Here is a 12,851-nt window from a genome sequence, read left to right on the forward strand (position 1 = left end):
TAGAGTTAGAATCTAGAATATAGGTTACCAGGGATGGTTTGAGGGTAGAGTATGAGGAACTAATGCTTAATTTGCATAGAATTTCTATTTGGGTTGATTGTATGGTTTTGGAAATGGATGGGGGTGATGGTAAAGCATTCTTGTGAGTGTAATTAACACCACTGAATTATATATGTGAATGTGGTTAAAAGGGGAGATTTTAGGTCTTATATATGTTACTAGAATAAAAATTGGAAGATAAAACACAGGACATACAATATAGCATAACCTATTATAAATGATGGACTGTAGTTAATAACAGAATTATAAAATTATTTTGTCATGATTTATAACAAATATTCCATATTAATACCAGATGTAATAATAGAGTGGTTTGTACATGGGAAAAATTACACCCTAATGGAAGCTATGGACTGTAGTTAATAGTAACATTACAATTTTTTTCATCATTTTATAACAAAGGAAACACACTAATGTAATGTGTTAATAATAGTGGTATGTATTTGGGAGCACTGTATTTTTACATGATTTTTCTGTAAATCCACGACTTTTCTATTTAAAAAAATATATAAATGACAATAGTTGAATCCTAAAAGATAGATGCAATTTGTGCAAGTTAAAATTGAGTACATTTACTAATAAAGAACCAAGTTACAAATAACAGTTCAAGAATGGAAGGTTGGTAGGAAAAGTAGAAAAGCAGGGGGGCTCTCCAAGCCACAGTTGAGTGAAGATTGAAGTATTTATTATGAAGGTGGTGGAGAGTCACTGATGTCCTTCAACTAGCAAGTTGATTCTCCAGTTGAAGACCTGCTGATCATAATCGGGACCTGTATGGATACGCTCCCTCAAAGACCCCAACTGTGCCTTACCTCCAATGGTGGCGGGCAGTTCCTCTTGGGCCGTCTTGCTGCCCCCCAGTTCAGGTGCACAGAGCATTTGAGTTCCAAATGAAAATTAAAATGTATCATTATTCAGGGACATGCATGAGCTATTTGACAGAAGAGCTGGAAAAAACTCTTTTCAGGCCTTAAAGCAGATATTTAAAAAAATATATTAAGTCCTTATGCATACATTTTTAAAAGATTGCAGAGAACCTACACTGAATTTAGGAAGGGAACTACAAAAACTATTAAAGGAAACTAAACTTAATGAGAAAGTTGGTATTTAGGTAGCATAATTAAAAGAAAACATAGGTAAAGGATGTGTGGGTGTTGGCTGTGGGGGTCAGATGTTATAGACAAATATACTTGACATGACACAAAGGACCATGTTCTCTTCACAATAGGCACCCTTCTAATAATTTACGCTTACATTGTGCTGGATATTTCTGTAGAATAAATAGAAAACACAGTGTACAGGCGATTCAAAATGAGTTTTATTAACACAAAGAAATAAAGCCTGTAGAAATAGAAAAACACATATAACCTTCCAACACACACTACCCTCAACTACCCCTTACTTAATTTGTGGCGGGGTTTTTGAAAGCCCCAGTGTGGTGTCACGCTTCTCGAGAGCGCATTTGCATGCTAGCCATTTTGGTTACATTTACTCCTATGACGTCAACAGAAATGGCTTTTTTCAGATGAAACCTTGACCTTGTAAGGCAATAAAATATAGGGGAAAAAGCATGGATGGAGGAACCAAACTAACTAGGGCACACCTCCTGCCTTCATTGTGACCTAGCCATACACCCTGAGGAATTCATACATTTTTCTGAGTCTTTGATTTTCTCCTGGAAATAATAATTTTTCAGGGCTACTATAAAATTAATGACAATATATATGATGATTTGGCATATAGCACATGATTATAAATTATACCTATTATTATGTCTTTATATCCATACATAGATCATGTACTTATTTGCAAAATCACACTTTTACAGTCCCCAGTCCCTTGAAGTGACCAGATCACAAATGAATGACCACATTGCGTAGAAAATGAAATTATTAATCAAATAGGAGGAGCTAGAAAGCAGAGAAAAGAGGAGTTACACATAAAGAACAAAAGACAGTTCATTATTTCTGATTCTTGGATGATATTTCTCCTCTTTGCAAATGAAAAATTTAGGAGCACAGAGGGAAAAATGAGTGTCTACCTTTGTGCTTAGAATTTTTATTTTCACTTTCAATCAGGTGAAATTCAAAGACAAGACTTGGCAGAATCAACCCCTGTAGTGGGGAGTCCAGCCTGTTCTGATAAATCAAGTACCTATTCAGGCAATTGAAAAGAAGATTGGGTATGTTGATGTAGCCAACTTCAAAGCAAACCAAGAACCAGGTGCCAGGAGAGTCAAGCTGTTCAGGGGAGAAATATACAAAAGGCTCCTGACAAAAGGAAATACTTTCAAGGTGGAATGCACCTTAACTGGTAGAGTAAGAAAAGTTTATTTACAGTTTAGAAATGAAATTGCTTCTGTTCCCATTGATTGAGCCTGATGAATATAGGAGCCATTTTAATAATAACTATTGATGCAAGTTGGTTTTCTTTAAAAATGGTGCTCTTCATTAGAACCTAGGCATCTAAAAGTTATTTTGACAAGATTGTTTCTCTCAGAGAAGCTCATAGACTAGTGGTGCAACCAAATGCAACTAAATGTCTGAACAAATTACTTTAATAATGTGTGAAAAGTGGAAATATTCACATACCAAAAATGGCATGCTTATCTAAGAGGTCTTTCAAAGGCAGTGTGAAGATAGTAAGAACTGAGCTCCATCCTTAAGGAGTGGCATTTTCCAGATTGAAAACATGCCATAAGGAGATTGACTGTTTTAGCTCACATGCTGTGCTGGTTTGAAAGGATGTATGTACCATAGAAAAGCCATGTTTTAATCCTAATTCCATTTTGCAAAGACAGTCATTTCTTCTAATCCCCATTCGGTATTGTATGTATGAAACTGTAATTAGATCATCTCCCTGGAGACATGATTCAATCATGTTGTTAAACTGGATTAGCTGGAAGTGTGTCTTCACCCATTTGGGTGGGCCTTGATTAGTTTCTAAAGTCGTATAAAAGAGGAAACATTTTGGAGAAATAGATTTCTGAGAGAGCAGAGAAAGATATAGCCACAAGAAGTAGAGTCCACCAGCCAGCACCTTTGGAGATGAAGAAGGAAAATGCCTCCCGGGGAGCTTCATGATACAGGAAGCCAGGAGAAGAAGCTAGCAGATGATGCCATGTTTGCCATGTGCCCTTCCAGATGAGAGAGAAACTGTGTTCATCATGTGCCCTTTCACTTGAGAGAGAAACCCTGAACTTCATGGGCCTTCTTGAATTAAGGTATCTTTCCCTGGATACCTATGATTGCACATTTCTACAGACTTGTTTAATTGGGACATTTTCTTGGCTTTAGAACTGTACACTAGCAACTTATTAAATTCCTTTTTTTTAAAAAAAAGCCATTCGTTTCTGGTATATTGCATTCTGGCAGCTAGAAAAGTAGAAAACATGCCATATGCCAGATATTGAGATCAACACTTTATATGCATAACACATTTATGTTATTAACAATACTTACCTAAGACCTCAGGCTATTGCCCTAGGTAAGTGCTGATATGATTTCTTGGTATATATGCACCTAAAGGATCCACATATGATGAACTCAGGTAGGCAGACTTCACTCTTCATAACAATTTCAATAGAACATCTCTGCATAAGTGTATTGTTATATCACTGTAGGAAAAAAACAAAAGTAAAAAACCAAAGCATTAGTTGTTTAACTAGCACATTTCTATGCCAGGCACTGGGCTGGGTAGACTCCCCTAAGAAAAATAAGAGAACATGCTACTAACAGAACAATTATCTGAAGAAGTCATCACTAATAGAAAAGGTAACTACCGGCATTCATTGTTACCAATTTTATTAGATTCCTACGGCTGCTTTAACAATGTACTACAAACTGTATGGCTTAAAACAACAGACATTCTTTGTCTCACAGTTCTGAAGGTAAGATGTCCAATATAAAGGTGTAGGAGGGACATACCTCCTCTGAAGTCTGTAAGAAAAAATCTGTTCCATGCCTCTGTCCTGGCTTCTGTGGTAGCTGGCAATCCTTGACCTTCCCTGACTTGTGGTATAACTAAATTTCTGCCTCTGTCTTCACAGGGCTGTCTTCCTTCTCTGTGGCTGGGTCCCCATTTTCTCTTCTTATAAGGACACCAGTCATATTGGATTAGGGCCTGTGGTTATACGTTTTGGCCTCATTTTAATTAGACTAATTCACCTGAAATGATCGTATTTCATAAAAAGGACGCAGTTTGAAGTCCTGGCGGTTAGGACTTCAACATGTCTATTTTGAGGAAGAGGCAGTTCAACCAATGATACCAGTAGATGAGAGATGGAGTAGACAAAGAATGCAGTTCAAGTAGACTCCATCGTCACTTGAAAAATGGAGTAAAATGTGATGACATAAGCTGAAACAGGAAAATCATTAGGAAGAACAACTTAATGGAGACAGTAGCAAATTCATTTTGGAATCTTAGGTTCCCTTTAGGAAAATTAGCCATCATAATATCAGCTTAACTATCCCTCATCTTGGTTAAGGACACCACATTATACAGTGGTGCTTATTACTATAAAATACTAACCAAATTTTAAAACAAATTAACTTCCCCCAAATGAATGAAAATCCACAATGATAGCAATTCTTTCAAAATTGTATGCACAGGAAGCTCTAAGAGGGTCCTTCAGGGAGGTAAATGGCTACTCCAGCACATCTGGCACATAGCATATGACTAATAAATATTTTTGAGCAAAATATATGATTAATAAATGAATGTATAGATTCATGGTAAAGTTATTTATATGTTGAATTTGGTTAAGAAAAATGGATCTGAATTAATATAAGATATATATATATATATATTTTAATATGGAACACTTCATGAATTTGTGTGCCCTCCTTGAGTGGGGGCCACGATATTCTTCTCTGTATCATTCCAACTTTAGAATATGTGCTGCTGAAATGAGCATAATAAAAGAGATATTTGAAATGAATAAATCATTAACTTCCTTCAATGCAGATTTCTCAACCCTGGAAATGCATAAAAAAGGAGAAAATGTCTGTGCTAGATAGGTTGCTGCTTTTTACTTTGTCTAGCTTGATCATACTCGATCAAGGAATTTATCAGAAATAGGAATGAGGAAGCAGTGGTGTAGCCAGAAAATTTTCCAGTGAAGTTTCTGATAAGCATATGCACACTCTACTTTAACTAGTTTAAGCACCTTCTTATTAGACATGTAGTTAGATATTGTAATTTCATCACTAACCCTCCAAATTCATTTATTTTCAATGTTTCTTTTCAAATTCCAGCTAAGATTCACTCCCCATTGTTATTTTCTTTTTTGTGTATGTTGTATGGCAGGGTCACATTTCATTATTTTTTTTCATGTGAGTATCCTGTTATTGCAGCATCACCCTTTGAATTCTTGTTGTTTGTTTTTTATTTGTTTGTTCTGCTTATTTGTTTGGTTTTTTTTTGGGGGGGGAGTACATGGACCAGGAATTGAACCCAGGTCTCCTGCACGGCAGGCAAGAATACTACCACTGAACTACCCTTGCACCCCCACTCTCTATTTTTATAAGGAAATAAATGTTGACTTTATTATTTGTTCAAAAGTTCTATTTGGGTTCAGTTAGTTAAATCTTTCCTTTAAGTTGCATTTTTTCTTTCCTCTTCACTTCAATGTTATGTTCCCATAAAACCTCTTGTAATGTGCTGACCAGCATAGCATTATCGTCACTAGCACTTAGTGCCACAAATTATTCTGTAGATAAAACTGGTACTCCATAATTTATTATATTCTGTCTACTGTTTGCTTTTTTAGATTATGCATTCATTTGGCTCTACTGCATCAATTTTTTTACTAACTACAAAATTTTGTCAATATGTTTTATTTCTCAATAATCACTTATACTTCTTATGGTGAGTGTATACTTTAATTTGAAGACTGAAGAGTAAAATTATATAATTGAATTAAATTACTTAATTTAGAATGAAAATATTTTAGCTCTCACACCACCGTTAAATTGTAGCCATATATTAAATCAAATCCATATAATATAATCTGGAAATTTATCAACAATTCCAAAATGTTTGCTATGTGTTAGGTACCTACCTAAACACTGGTAATATGATGTTGAGCGAAAGGTGCACATTCCTTATTCTGAAGGTACTTATAACCTACAGAGATCTACTGACAAATAAGTATAATATCAGAATGCCCTATAATAAGGACTAGAATGACAAAGAGTCATGTCATTATAGGACACTAGTCACACTTATACATACAAATAGAAATATAGACAAATATATTTAAATAAATGAAAACATTTCAATTCCGTCACTTTATTGTCATCAAACTCTGAGGTTGACTTGCATGCTTCAAAAATGCAGATATCCACAGGACTAATGATATACTATTTTAAAAAGTATCACAGTGTGTTTAAAATTTCCATGAATGGATTGTCAGTCCCTAGCATTTATTCAATATTAGCCATATTTAACATGTAAGAAATGACTATATCTTTCAAAGTGGTTGCTTCAGTTGAAAACAAACATTATTGGAAAGAATAGAAACCCATGTTCACCTTCATGAAGCATAATTTTTAATATAACTTTGTTTAAGAATGTTCATATGTTATTGCTTTTGAATTCTAGTAAATGACACATATAATAATACTTCACATAAGATGACTTTCAAATCATTATATCAAATCCTAAGAAACATATCAAGGTAATATCATAAAAGATCTGATGACAGATTAACCGTATTTCAAGAAGTAGCTTCTTGAGGAGAAAAATTCTATTTTTTTCTCTGAATTTTCCCACAGAGTCTAGTTTGAAAGGAGATACCCACTGTTGGATGTGGTCTCACTCTAAACTTAAGTGTTGATGAGCTTCTGAATTAAACGTCCTTATTGTCCTTTCCTATCCTAAAATAATGTTATTCTTTGATATAGTGCTAATTATGTTATTCTATAATATAATGCTAAATATTCAAATCCCTCCATTGAGAAATGTAAAAAACATGCTCCTGAGTAAGAATGGTCTGTTGAGTAATATTTTATATATTATTTATGCTAATGTCTAAGGATAAAACCTCAGATCAGGTCATCTTCATATGAAATTATTACCAGATTATCTGAAATAGTTGAGGCAGTTTATATTCTTTCATTTTTTTATTTCATGTCATTTCTTTCTTAAATTATAGTTGAAATAAAACTATAAGTAAAATTATTTTGCTGGCCACATCATTTCTAATTTCCTCCTTTTCTCCTACTACAGTACGTATTACCTGTCTCTCATTATTCTGAGTGGAAAATAACGTATATGGAAAACTTCAAATCAATCACATGAAAATATTGATTTATTAAACCTGAACTATCTAAAGAGTGGCCTAATGTTGGATAATGGTGATGCCAGGGAGATCCAGAAATACATCCCCGAATATTTTTCCTTATATACTATATTTTTCTAGACCTTTTTTGATCATTTAATGCCTGTTATATCTCCCAAGACGGTGGGTAAATAAGATACTTACTCTCAAATAGTTTGAAAAATTATTTAATTGTAATAGAATCAGATAAATTTAGAAGACACTGTATATGCAAGATTCTGTATTATATAATCCATTGCCAAATAAATGACACACAGGAGTCCCTCTAAGATTTTAGATTGAGAAATCATGTTAGCTTTTCTGTAGTTGTGTACTGTAAGGATGGGCAGAAGAAAAGAAGATGGGATGTACAGAAAGAATGAAAAGCTTTATCAAAGGGTCAGAGGCAGGCAAATAAAAGGCAGATTCAGTAAAAATAAGAATAGTGCTTTGGCACAGAGATGTAAATAGAGAGATGAGGCAGGGTGTAGGATGGATGCAAACAGTCCGAAACACCTAGCAAAGGAAAATGGACTTTAATCAGGACTATTCAACAAAGAACTGAATAAAGGTAACTATTTTGCGAAAGCCCTCTGAAACAGAAGCCATTGTTGAGTTTCCCCCAAACAAAGGAACCAAAAACAAACAAGCAAAAAATGAAAACACATTTCTAAGAGTACAAGGAAATAAGTTATGGTTGTAATCTTCATACAAAGCATGAGAATCTGACTTAGTATTATAAGTAAAGATTTGTCAAAATTTTCTGAAGTTCAGCATATGCCTTTAAACCTTCAAAGGGAAATATTGTGAGAAAGAAAAATGAATTTGTTTTTACCATATATATATATATATTTTTTTCTTATTGTCTGATTTTACTGGGGGTTTTCCAAATGAGGGTGGATGTGATGAGAGTATTAAATACGGGAGCTAAAAGACTGACTCTTCCAGATCTGTTTTAAAAATTCACAATTTCTATCATCAATATCTTTAAATATAACAGTGGCATTGAATAGGAAAGAAAAAAAAAGACATGCAATGCAAGGGAAGAATCACATAGATCTATGTATAATAAGTCTAACTTTCCTGCTTTTTGCTGTGCCAAGCCAAGGCTCCAGGCTATCACCCAAGAAAAATACCCACAAGCAGGGAATGGCAAAGATATGCCAGTCACCTAGAGTAGGAGTCAACTACAAGGTTGTAGTCACTAAGGAAGACACAGCCCACAAGCACTGGTTGGAACAGTGCTTTACTCCTATCAGAGACAAAACAAGGTCAGATTGAGTAATGGGTGTCTGTCTCCCATGGCCAGTGGCTCTCACCTGACATTACAGTTGACACAGAGTAATGATCTGCACATGTGTGTATTAGTTAGGGTCCTCTAGAGAAACAGAATCAACAGTGAACACTTGCAAATATAAAATTTATAAAAGTGACTCACACGACCGCAGGAACGCAGAGTCCAAATCCACAGGGCAGGCTGTGAAGCCGACGACTCCGATGGAGGGTCTGGATGAACCCCGCTGGAGAGGCTCACCAGCCGAAGCAGGAATGGGCCTGTCTCCTCTGAGTCCTCCTTAAAAGGAATCCCATGATTAGATTTATCATCACTAATTGTAGAAGACACTCCCCTTTGGCTGATTACAAATGGAATCAGCTGTGGATGCAGCTGACGTGATCATGATCTAATCCTATGAAATGTCCTCATTGCAACAGACAGGCCAGTACTTGCCCAATCAGATAAACAGGTACCACAACCTGGCCAAGTTGACATGTCCCTAACCATGACAATGTGCCTCTCACACAGGCTACGATGCAAGAGACCCCATTCCCTCCCAGCAACTGGAGCAGATGGACTAGTGAGATTGGGGTGCATATGACCCACATGCTTAGCCAGATAAAGATGTTCGCTGTGCACCAGAAGAGGAAGATCACACTGTGGGCTTAGCATGAGCTCATTGCCCATCTCCAAATAACAGAATGCTCTGATTAGGAAAAGCATAAGAAGGGGTGGCAATCAAGCCACCCCTAATTGCTTGATTAGGAGATCAAGCAATACCTGCTTCCCAAACATTACATGGTTTATCAGTACCATTTAAGGTCTCTGATCTTCAGATTTCTTATCTATAGATCAGGGACAATTATATCTACCCCAGATTGTGGATGAGTCTGGCTTCATGCTTGGCATATAGGTAGTATTCAACACATGCTAGTTCTTTTCCCACAAATGCTGTCACTTTACTGGTGGTGCGTTTTCTGTTCATCAAGCAAAGACCATGTCAGCAATTCTTAAAGTTTAATATAAGGTTATGCAGGCATTCTTTAGAACATGTTTTAATTAGCAACAAAATTAATTCTAAACTTGTTTTTTCCTAGGTCGAGATTATTGCTGTATATATTAAGCATTCAGTTAATGTACGATTCAGAAATCCACTCTAATTTGCAGGGAAGAAAATCCATGCTTGAATTTTGAAAGAGAATCAGTTGCAGGGAAGACAACCCACACTAAATTTCTGTTAACAGAAACAGATTTATTATAGAATGCTGAATGCTTACTAGAAGTTTGGGGGCAGCTGAAGAAACAGGCTCAAGGATGGGCTTTTAGGAACTGTTTCCAAAAATTTGTCCCAGAACTCTCGGAAAAAAAACTATAGTTTCTTCTATGATTAGGACAAAAGCATCAGCCTCAGGAAGCCGCTGCTACAGTTTTCACACCACCTCTGTGTTAATTATCATGTGCAAAAAATGGCTGAAGGCCTGTCTCCTTTACCATATAATTCAATTCCAAGTGCACATTTTGCTCAAATTTTTTCTGATTTGTAGAAACTAGATCATATTTGAACTCCAAGGTTTAAGGAAGATTAGAAAATTAATTTTTTGGTGTTTGAGTCCCTTTCATATAGAAATTTGCATAGAAGGAAGTTAGAATTGATCTTTAATATATCAATGCCATGTAACTACCACAGTTTAACAATTTTATTACTCAAGAATCTATTAACATCCTTCAAAATAGCAACAGTTTGCAACAACAGGTACAAACATCCTACATACAAATGAAAAGGTATTCATACATTACTGAAGCCACACATTCTTGCATGGTGTTCAATTAAAATTCCATCCTATAACCCAGGCTATAACTATACAATTAATCCACCAGCAGTACATAATATCTAAAACAGTTGGGCAAGGAGGAGTGAAAGCAAAAACATTTGTAGAATATGAGGATAGCTTCTTCAGTCTCCAAATTTGCAACTGGCCATAAGATAATAATACATTTATAGCTTCTTTGTACCACCACCCATTCAGTATTTGTCTACAGAAAACACCTCCACTACAGGATTCTGTATCTGTTGGGATGGCCTAAAATTTTATCCTCAGAGAGACTAATCCTTGATGATCCTCCCTCCCTGTATGTGGCTATTTGCTAATACCAACAGACATGACAAGACACGAAATATCCCTGCTTACCTTTTTTGTGTTCAAACGACCTTAATTTGTCAATTACAATTATGATTGATTACTCTATATAACATGATATTCCCCCCTTTTGGTCTGTTGCTTAGTGGTATGAGAAGCCCAAAATGATGTGGTGGCAGTCTCCATGACAAGTTCAATGGAACCATTATTTTGTCATTTAGTGGAAGCATTTCTCTAGGAAGTCTAACCCTGGAATGCTCAGAGATTCAGAAACTAGAAGAAAATTTATCTTGAGTTAGACATTAGGTGTAATAACAGGATGCTACTCCTAATTCACATAGTGATTCCACTGTGTTCTGGTCCCCATTTTCTAGCTATGAGAGAACCAGTCCAGCATGATTCTTTCAGAGTATGGCTTCTATACTTTCAAAGTGTTGTTTTTAACTGGCACAGTAAGAACGTCACAACCATCATCTCCTTCTGGGTGATACAGTGAGACTAGTGAATTCTATAAGTAAGGCAGTTGTCTCACTACTTTGGCTGGAAATTGGGTTCACTGTTCAGAAACAGGATACTCCAGTGTTGAATAAAGCATTCAATAAATTCATGATGGTGTTAAGATGGCAGAAGCATGACAGGCAGAGAAGAATCTTCCAGAATATCTGTCTCTTCAAGCAAGAAAACCTTCAGTAATTGACATGCCTCAAGGTATCTAAAAGATCCCTTATAGATATTGCTATTTAAAAAACTTACTGTTGGTCTTTGTTGCTAGTTTTGAATACTCTAAATAGCGATAGTCAGATAAACCTTGGGAAGAGAAAAGCAGTCTATTTGTACTCATCCATAATCTCTGTGCTTGCCATCATGATCATTTTGTCCCAAAATTTTAAGCAAGTACTAGGCTGCCTAAGGAAAGAGGCCAGCTAATACCCAGAAAAGTCTCATCTTGTTCACTTTTTTGAGAGCCTACATACCACAGTCCTACCATAGGAAATGTATAACACAGAGATATCCTCTCATTCTATACCTAATTTTGAGAACTCCCTAAAACAACCTTTTCCCCAAACCTATTTGAAATCTAGCTATTTTTCTATTATTTTTTCCTTTCTTATTCACTTATTGTCTGGCCAAGCCATTAGCCACTGCTTTTAAATAACTGTTACATATCTGCAGCCAAATCTCCTTCCATGCACTGTGGGTAACCACATGTATCATTCAGATTTCTTCCCAATGGCAGAAATCCCCTTCTCCACTCTCCTTAATAGCCAGGAGACTGAGGCAACATTACATGAACACTTAAGACTGTATCGTACCTATAATGAAAAAGAATCTGCTAACCAGGGTCTATTTTTTATCTTTCTTGATCATTTGATCATAGGGAACCTCTCATGATGATATAAATATGATTGAGGAAGGAGTGTTGGTACATTAGACATGGATACACTGATTCAGAAATTAAAGTCATACAAGTCAGCTTTACTTAACATCTTATAATATTTGTAATTATAAAGATCAAGTGCAACCTCACTGATATGTCCATCTATTTCAATCTGTGATATTCCATGAACAATTATGCAGAAATCTGACTATTGTTCTGTTCCTGCTACCTATTATGAGAACCATAAAGTCCATGCTTCTGGACCCTAAATAGTTCCACTTGACCACTGAATTCTGGGACCTTATCATCTTCATTCAATTGGAAGCCATATTAACACAACTCTTATTGTCATGCTGTCATTCTACAAAGGATGGCAAATAAAATATGTGGGGTCTCTTCACTGATTAATTTCTCAATAGGCTGGTGAAAGATTCTCTTCCGGACTCTCTCAGAAGTCAAAGCCAGTAGATGTATAAATAGTTAACATACCATTAAGTCATTCCAACATTCCGAATTCCTTAAGATTTAGGATTCCTTCTTTTGTATTTTACCATGGAGATTTTGGCACCTCAGAAATGTAGCATAGGTCATATTTCTGTCCATGTTTAAGAAACTGACAGAGGAAAGAGAAAAAGTTCCAGATGCCTGAGTTAGAAAGAAATATCAGATTCTATTGTA

General features: G+C 35.7%; 1 non-coding gene across 1 annotated transcript; it reads right to left on the reverse strand.

Annotated features, from left to right (window-relative positions):
• Positions 1 to 4,868: 4,868 nt before the first annotated feature.
• On the reverse strand, positions 4,869 to 4,975 carry LOC143668608 (U6 spliceosomal RNA). Its single transcript, XR_013168478.1, has one exon. It is a non-coding gene; the product is annotated as a U6 spliceosomal RNA (small nuclear RNA).
• Positions 4,976 to 12,851: the final 7,876 nt, after the last annotated feature.

Source organism: Tamandua tetradactyla, chromosome 24 (genome assembly GCF_023851605.1).
Source record: "Tamandua tetradactyla isolate mTamTet1 chromosome 24, mTamTet1.pri, whole genome shotgun sequence".
NCBI lineage: Eukaryota > Metazoa > Chordata > Mammalia > Pilosa > Myrmecophagidae > Tamandua > Tamandua tetradactyla.